The 9,432-nt window shown below is 36.9% G+C and overlaps 1 protein-coding gene across 1 annotated transcript in view; it reads left to right on the top strand.

The window, feature by feature from the left end:
- Nucleotides 1-4,186: 4,186 nt before the first annotated feature.
- Nucleotides 4,187-9,432, top strand: part of jak1 (Janus kinase 1) — a 36,487-nt gene continuing 31,241 nt past the window's right edge. Inside the window, exon 1 of the mRNA XM_040129756.1 lies at nt 4,187-4,532. The gene's annotated coding sequence lies outside the window, so the exon portion shown is untranslated. The remainder of the gene's footprint in view (nt 4,533-9,432) is intronic.

The following is a 9,432-nucleotide window of genomic DNA, read 5'->3' as shown; positions in this document are numbered from 1 at the left end:
TGATAATAAAATGTGAAAAATCAGGGGTGAGTTTTACATAACTTGAAAGAGCTATTTTCTAAATGAAAACGTCCGGGCATTCAGACCCACTCAGTTTCATGATAGTATACTCAACTTCTGTTTTTGCAAACTCTACTTGTCAAGGGCTGTGATCATGGGGAATTTCTGTCACACTTAATGCAAGGCAATAAGTGATTACTTGGATGTGGCATGGGAAGTCCCTCCCTTAAAATGAACCACCCACTTTCTTTCTTTTTTTTTTTTTTTTTTTTTTTCAGAAACCTTCACATCCTTGTTCTTTCGTTGCAGGAAGAAAACATTTTCCCTTTCATAACTACAAGTCCCTCTCAATTCCCTGAGCTGCGGGAACAATAGATCAAGTGACTTACAGTTGGCAACTGCGGCAAACCCAACTTTGCATAACTTTAGGTTTCCCCATCCAGCATTCACACGCAGTATATAAACATTTAATAAATGGTATTAGAACACACTGTAATGTAGCAGATATAAGTGTTTTTTTAATGAATTTTTCAACAACCAACTCTTCTTGTGGCCACCTGCAAGTGGAGGCTGGGGGTATAGAAAGATAATGAATGACAATATAGTAAAACACTGGAGACACTGGAGAAGTTAAACACTTAAAATTTCCTTACAGCTACGTACAACTACATTATAGTGTGTTTTAAACCATTTAGTAAATGTTTGTATACTGCTTATAAATGCTAAACAAGGGAACTTGAGTTCATTTTTACCCAAAACTTCTGTCATAGGAATGAAAGTAACTGTAAGTCACTGGAATGTACAAGCTAAGGGAGGCTACATGTAGCTGACCTTAACCTTAATAATGATCAACATTTATGTAAAAAAACATTGATTTTTTTTTTTCTCTGTCTACATTCAGAGTGCCAGTACTATTTATAAAGCATGAAATATGTCTATATCTACGAAAAATCACCTCGTCTCTCTGTTTGATCTTTTTTGTCTGCAGTCAGCGGGGAAACTCCATTATTTGTTTTGTGATGACATCACTCAGAAAGGCTTGACTTGCAGATTCCTAGCTTTAAGGAGAAAGTTGGTCACATGTTTCAGCACTCTTCCATTGCCCATTTGTTCAAGGTTCCCCATTCCACCTTCAATTGAAAGTTCTCTTTTTCAAAAGCTGAAGCCGACATATTACATGACTTGCAGCCCAACATCTTAGAAGTGTGAAAATAAATTCCAGTAGATAAACCACACCCAGTAGGACAGTTATGCAAATTTGCCAGAGGTGGGGCCATTGCCTTGGTAATTACAAACACAGGCTATGACTACACGTAGTCGGGTTTTGGAAGCGCAACCTCAAAGATGTTTTAGATAGCTCAAGCAAAGAGCTGGAAGGAACTACCTACATTTTTTGCCACCTACAGAATGGCAAAGATGAATGATAACCCTCCACTGCTACTGTGTTGATAAGGTGTGTACAACTGTGAGGTCCATGAGAATGAAAAGTCCTTATTTGTTCCACTGGTCTTTATGTCTTATGTTTGCCGCATAGAAAGACGTTAAACTGACTTACAGTACATTGAGTCCCCAGGGACTTTCCTTAATTAAAATCCCCCTCCACTGATAAATGTTACTTCACTTGGAAGTTCGACCTTCGCATTGCAGACTGATGTCTGCGCAGAGTTTGACACTGCAGGGCTATTGCCCTGGTGAGCCGTTGGAGGGATGAGGTTTCTCTTTGCTAACCTTGCATCTCAGTTGAAGACGAGTGCCTGCAGGCCTAATTTTATGACATCAGAACTAGCCTGGACGCCAGCCTCTGTCCACATATGCATACACCCCTAGTGCACTTACACTAAGAATGGAGTTTGTTGTGAAGGCGTTGTTAAACTTTGAGATTACAATATTTGCTTCTCCATATACTCTGGATTTTGCAATGACAGGAATTATATGGAATTTCGAGAAATTTTAACCAACTGATCCAAATTTTTTTTTTTTTTTTTTAGCAATATCAGACACAAACTGTTAGAGTTTCATTTTTTTTTATTTTTTAAAACAGAGTTGACCTTTGGGCAAAAGTTAAAATAAGACGTCGAGCATTTACTTGGAAAAAACCTGTCGAGCACTGATTAGAGGCAGAAGCATGACTCAGAAAGTGTTTACTACTTGGGTAATGTTCAGCATATTCATAACATCAGTATATGACCAGGTATTATTCAAACCATTCAGAGGTCAAAAGTTTTATATATATATATATAAATAACATTTTTTATATCTTTATAAGAACTTGTTCATATAAGGAGGACACCTGAAGCTTTAGAGTAATTGGTGAGCAGTTATGAAAAACTAAACTCAACGAGAACGATGGAAGTGTTTTTCTTTTGAATTATGTTTTAGGAATCGTACCGACATGACATGAAAGTGCAGTTGATTGTATGATGTTTAATAAGATGTTAGAATCCCACATTTTGTGTGATTGTACGCGCCATATCTCTCCTTAATCTCTCTCTCACACTCATTCTCACTCTCACTCATCCATCTCCATCTTATCTATTTGACTCCCTTTTCTCTTTTTCTCCATCTCCTCTCTCCTACTCTTTTTTTATCCCTTTCTCACCAATTCCATCTACTTGCCTCACTTCTCTTTCTTTCTCCAACCCTCTCTCTTACTGTTCCTATCTCACTCCTGATCTCCATCTCACACATGCCATCTCTCTATTTGCTCCTCTTTCTCCATCTACTTTCTCTTACTCTCTCCATACCTCTCTCTCACTCTATCTCCCCCTCTCCCAGTTCTGTAAAACAAAGGAGAAACCTGGAGATTTTTTTGATAACATGGGGGTTTAGGGTGTTTTATTCTCATACAGCTTTCTGTTTTCCTACAAGTGGCATTGAGCTTTGCTAATGTTTTGGTCCACCTTCTGAATTTCAACTGCTTTCATCCCTTCAACCTCCACCTCTCCATTATGAGCCATTTTTAGAAATGTACTGAAACCAATGTTAAAGGTTGTGTAACGTTGTTCTTATTCAAATGAATTTTATATTTATGAACCGATGAGTTGTAAACTGATTCAGTGTGAACTTTATGGAAACTGGCAAACTTGTCATTATTAGTCAAGATTAGGAATAAATCTAAGTACAGACAATTTAAAAACATTAATCCACTTAACTTGAAATGGAAATTGGTACAAATATAGTTGAAGTTATTTTAATTTGAAATTGTGAATTGAAATAATGTGGAATTGTATGTTTGTTTGACTAGATAAGGCAAGTTTTCTTGGATAGAAAATGTAACATACTTATTTGTTTTAACTCAGAGTATCAAGTTTAAACAACAAACGATAATTTCTTAACCGACTTGTTTAACTTCCCTTTTTGAGTAGAAACAAAGCTTATCTTAAAGTTGAGTTTACTCACGTTTTCAAGGCAGCAGGTGAACTTTTATTTCTAAGTTTAACCGACTAATTTACATTCATTTTGAAGATTAAATTGAAAGTCTCCTCTCAGCTGTTTTGTGCTTCATGTCTTTAATTAAAGTACCATACTACTTGAGTTCAACCACAAAAGAAGGAAAGCAGTGATTTGGAGCCAGACCATTTGGATTCGTGTATGTGAAATCTACCAAGAATGATCAGTGACTGAATAATTTGGAGAATATTTGCTTCCATCCCACTAACCACAAAATACACAATTAAATGAGACACACCAATCCACATATTAACTCCCATTTTTCCTACTGATAATTATCTGCGTATCTATCCAAAATAAATAAACAGTGAAAAATGAAATGAAAAAGTGGTCCTCTGTCTGAATTACAAAAATCACATGAATAATCTAAAATTAGCCTAAGTCTCGTTACAGGGTATAATTGGATGTTAAACCGTCAAGGGGCAACTTTTTACACTAATGCAGTATTTATGTTGGATACAGCAGTTTTTTTCCCCCCACTGTGTGTCACTTGGATCGGAAGACCAAAAGAATGTCGCTCCAGGAAACAACGGCGCAGTTAGGATCATCACCGACGTGCCCGGTTACTACGCAGCTCCTTCCCGAATATCAGTGTCCGATTCCACAAAAAAAAAAAATCGAAGAGGACCGTTGGAGGGGCGCATTATAAACAATGACATACTCAGTTGGGCTTTGCTGGCAGCTCGTCGCACGTAGCGGCAAATCGCACCTCAGCCAACAGAGGGCTGGTGTCGTCGCCCTGAGTGACAGGCGCAACAGCCCATCAGCTGCCGTGTTCTGCTGACGGCCACTGCGTTGTTTTCGGGAAAGGGGCCGGTCCTTGTCAGGAAGGGTTAGCCCAAGGAAGGACCTCAGCGCGATCTCTCGACTATCAAGAATTTCCGTGGACATAACGTCGTATTTTTTTTTTTCCCCCACCACCTTCTGGATACTGTATCTTTTTCTCTGGCAGTTTTGGATTCAAACAGCCGACAGGCGATACTTAAAAGCCTTTATCGGGAGGGAGCCCCAACTTGGTCGAAGCGCCTAATGTACTAAGCGAAACGGAAGTAACTTGCCAGCTGTCTGGCTAAGCTTGCTAGGTGAGTAAATAAGCGTTTATTAAATATTTACATCGGAGAAAAAAAAGCCTGTCCACTGGGCCGTGGAATACACCTACACGTTTGTAATTTTTCTCCGTTGCTGTCAAGTGGGAAAACATTCAGCCCCTGTTCGCCTCGGCCATCCAAGTTAACTAACTGGCTAACGAGCTAATGTCAACCAACGTTAGTCCACTTGGTATGATAGCAGTGAGACTCCATCCGTGTTCAGCACAGGCAAGATAAATGCTGGGCCGACGTACAGCATTGTTTTAATTTTATGGAAATAAAAAGGCAGTTCGGAACATACGATATTACAAAGATATTGGGAAGAGCATATAATATGATGCAACCCAATACCATCACGCCATCCGAAACAAGGGCCTACAGTAATAAGAAAGGAGAAAAAAAAAAAAAAGTTTCACACCATCTCATGAAAAATACCGGATAACTAGATTCAAAAGGACAATCTGTGTTTCAAGGTTATTGTGTTGGAACAAATCATTATTATAATTTTGTCCACCGTAAGCCAAACTGTCTCTACTGTCTGAAAAAAATGAAAGTGGTGAAACCGAAAATATTCTTAAAATATGTAGACGGCCGCTTCCATTATTGTATTGTCCTTATAGGGTGTGTGATAAAACTGAAATCTACTGTGTCTACTGTTTTATCTCTCTCAGACCAGGGGAACCAAAGGGACTTTGCTCCAACAAAATAAAGATTGATTCAAGTAAAATGGTCCGGTTTTACGGCTGCAACTAACAGTTATTTTCGCTGTCGATTAATCTGCCAATCATTTTCTCAATTAATCGGTTAATCAGTTGTCTATAAAATGTCAGAAAATGGTCGAATATCCATCACAATTTGCCAAAGTCCAAGGTGACCTGTTCAGAGTGATCGTCGTGCCAAAATATTCATTTTCAGTCATAAGGAACCTAAGTAAATGGAAAATTCACATTTGAGATGCTGGAAGCAGTGAATTTTGGCAATTTTTTTCTTCAGTTATCAAAATAGTGGATGATTACGCCTATAGGATGTGAAAGAAAACTGAAATCTACTGTTTTGAGAGTTTTATCCCACACAGGCCAAAGGGACACTGCTCCAACACAGTGAAGATGGATTTGAGTAAGATGGATATTATGATTCTGTTAACTGGAATTTAAGAAATTAGCAGAGCAGGCAGAAAATGGCTGTTTTGATCATAGATGTCACTTTTGTGTGTCCCACCTGTATTTATAGGTGTAAGGATTAGTCGATTAGTCGATTAATCAAGTTCATTGGCTGAAATTTAAACAGCACTGATTTTGTAAGCAATTAGTCATTTCAAAAATTCTCTGGTTCCATTCTGTAAAATGTGAATACTTAGTGTTTCTTTCTCCTTTCATAATAGTAAATTGAATATTATACTACTTTTGTTTTTCTTTATTGTTGACATTTGTAGACATCACCTCGGACTCTGGGACCTTCTGATAAGTCTTCTTCATAGTTCTCACAAAAAATCCTGTATATTTTTGACCAAACAATTACTTGACTTTTTTGTGAAAATAATCATAGATTAATCAGCAGTGAAAATAACCATCAGCTGCAGCCGTAGCTGTAATGCAAATATAGTACCAAGTCATTAAAATCCTGCCACTACCGCGAAGCGTAAGAGCCTTAACATATTTTGAGGATTGCAAAAGGAGGTGCTTCCTTCTGGGCACAGCACACACACACACACACACACACACACACACACACACACACACACACACACACACACACACAATCACACACGAACACGCGCGTGCGCGCACACACACGCACAGTTTCTGATCTTACCACCACTCACTAAATTATCATCTCAAACAATGAAAGAACATTGTAGCTGTCCCCGCCTGTACCTTTTGACAGACTTTGAACATTTAAACCACTTGAACCATATAGTTACATTTAATCAGCATTTTGCTGACATCAAAATGAAAGAGTGCCAGGTTTGCTGCTATGATTATGCAGAGCTTTTTGATTTTTACTATTAACACTTGCACTGACTAAAATATTTTTTTCACTAGGGTGTCAAGTTCACGCACTTGTTTGTGTTTTAACTAGTGAAGGGTATATTTTTCACCCAAATTTGGGCTATGGCAAATGTGAAATTAGTCAAAGGAATTGACATTTGGAATATTAAATGAGAAGCATATATGACAGTTAATTTGAAATAATGCAAATATGGATTAATAATCTGGAATTTTCAGTGTGTTTAGACATGAGATAATGATCGAAATGAACATTTTTAGTAGTTTGATCTTCCCACTTTTTAAGTTTACAGGTTTATTTCACTTGAAGAAAGGAAACAGGTCCACCTTTTGGTATTCACCATGATATTTAACATAAAAGTGCACTAGATTACCGCTCAGTTGATTTTGTAATAACCAAGTGACCTCTGTGATGTGAATGCTTCATCAGCCTATTGTCTGCCTACTGTATTGTCATTTCAGGCACATTGGGTCTGCGGCTTTGAGGAAGTGAGACAAAGTGCAGCACATTTTGCTGAAATGCAATGACCTACTACAAAAAGTGAAAGACTATGTCCTTAGCTTATAAAATGACATTAAGATTCAAATTAGGAATGAGAAACCCTTAGCCATGATGCTTTACATTTAAACTAAACATGTCACTAGCCAATTTCACTGATAACTTTCAACTTTTATGGTTTAAAGCCTGTTGATCATTAAAGTCGCTTGTTCATGTTGTAACAACTCTTGAATTCCTAGGTCAGTGCCAGTACTGTACAGTAAAGTAAATATATCGATTCTTGATGTGGTGGTTTTGGTGAAATTAAGTTATGTATGGTTACAGTATCACAGAATTTAATTCTTTGCCTCGAGAACTAAAAAAGTGCTAGGAACCAATAAAAAAGAGCCCATAGTGAAGCTAAAGAAAATTTGAAACCCTGACCATCAAAACATTTATTCATGCTTTTGTTAGTTTCATCTTTTTTTTTTTTGCAGCTAAATAGTACAAAAGAGCCAATTTAAATGAACGTCCTACAAAAATAGTTTCAGCTTTTGAGTGGCTGTGCTCTGACTTTGAAACCAATAGACAGAGATATACCAATAAGGTAGTGATAATGAATCATCATAATGAACATAAGATCAGGGAGGAAATAATGTCACTCAAAAAACGAGTCAGTTACAAATGCCAGATGGTGTTAAAATACTAAGATAATGCGTCCAAACATTCTTCCTCTGTCTGACAGTAAACACACATAGAGAACCTCAGTATATAAATTACACTCACTATTCTGAACACTAATAAGCGTCAGCTCAAACATGAGGGTATGAGGATGTGAGGATATGAGGAACCAAAAATGCTTAATAACCAATGCACGCTCAAATTTTGCAGTTTCCTGGGCAGTATTTGACTACAGCTGTCTTTTTTTTTTTTTTTTTTTTTTTAAACAAAGTTTTTTGTAGAATTTTGCATATACATAATTTCACACGTACGAATAGACAATAACAATAATAGTAATTCAGTTAAAACAAAGAAACGTGGTCATGGTGCTCACAATCATCAAAGTAGGCTACGACTTTTTTTTGTTAATACCAGAATTTGGCTGTTTATTGAATGTTGACAGGCAGAGTGGGAGCAAGAGCAGCAGTTTTGAGTGCTGGCATTATTTTACATTTTTTTTATTTTATTTATGATGCAAATTATAAAGGCTTTTACCAGTTGTTTGAAGAAAGCTGTAAGGATGTTTTTTAACAACTGGCAACCGTCATTCATCAGTGGGTTGATGTGATTACTCTTGTGGATTAAAAAATAATTTCAGGTCACACCTAACATCGGCTTTGGGTGTGGTCAGAAGATGGCTATATTAGTTGCTTACCAGCAGCTTGTCTTTTTTTGTGCATCATTCTCTTCCGCTGTTGGCCATTTGAATGCCTGTGCGGTGGACCTGACCCATTCCTATTTTATTGTAACCATGATTTAACTTTGATTGTAAAAATAGGGAAAAAGGAGGATCATTCTATTTCATTTTCCCCTTCTTGCTCTTCTACAGCACTTTGTCCCCATTGTGCTTGTGGTCAGCATTTTTAATTTGACTTTTTAACTGGGCTGCCTTAGATTTAGACAGCCAGGGGAACTGATGCAAGTAATGCAGAGGAACGCATTTCTTCATTGGTTTATTATTTTTATTTTCCTTTTTTTTTTTTGTTTTTTACCACTCAGCCAACACAATGGTTTATGCATACTGGTGATATTAGGTAAAGAAAGCAGCCAGATCAAACAAGTAGGGCTGCAACTAATGACCATTTTAATTATTGATTAATGTGTTGATTTTTTTTTTGTTTTGTTGATTAAGCGTTGGTCGTTTGTTTTATAAGATGTCAGAAAACAGTTTTGTCCAACCAACAGTTCAAAACGCAAAGATATTGAGTTTTCTCTCAAAGAAGGGTAAGGAAACCAGACAATATACGCATTTGAGAAGCTGGACCCAAAGAATTTGCATTTCTTAAAAGAATTGATTCAAAATGATTTATCAGAATAGTTGCAGATTACTTTTCTGTTGATTGACCAAATGATTAATCGACTAATTTTTACAGCTCAACAAGCAAGTTATTAGTCTGCTATTTGATTGGTGTTTGTGAACAAACTGATTTCATCACTTGTTTACACTGCTAACAGCACATGTTCATTTAATTGTGTACATATATAAAAGCACTAGCACCAGATGATGCATTAATAAGAGGTCCTGTACACCTAATATTCCAAATCTTGTAAAGTAATGCATAGTCTTAAGATTTAAGTGAGAACATGTTGATCGACAGAAAATTACTGAGAAAAACTGCTGATAATTGATGAAAATAGTTGTTAGTTGCAACCCTAATACAGTATTTTGTACTTTGTTTTTGTAGGAAAA

The sequence above is a fragment of the Xiphias gladius genome, chromosome 6 (assembly GCF_016859285.1).
Source record: "Xiphias gladius isolate SHS-SW01 ecotype Sanya breed wild chromosome 6, ASM1685928v1, whole genome shotgun sequence".
NCBI classification, from domain to species: domain Eukaryota; kingdom Metazoa; phylum Chordata; class Actinopteri; order Istiophoriformes; family Xiphiidae; genus Xiphias; species Xiphias gladius.
The sequence above is the reverse complement of the archived record's forward strand: the minus strand, read 5'-3'. Positions and strand labels throughout refer to the sequence as shown.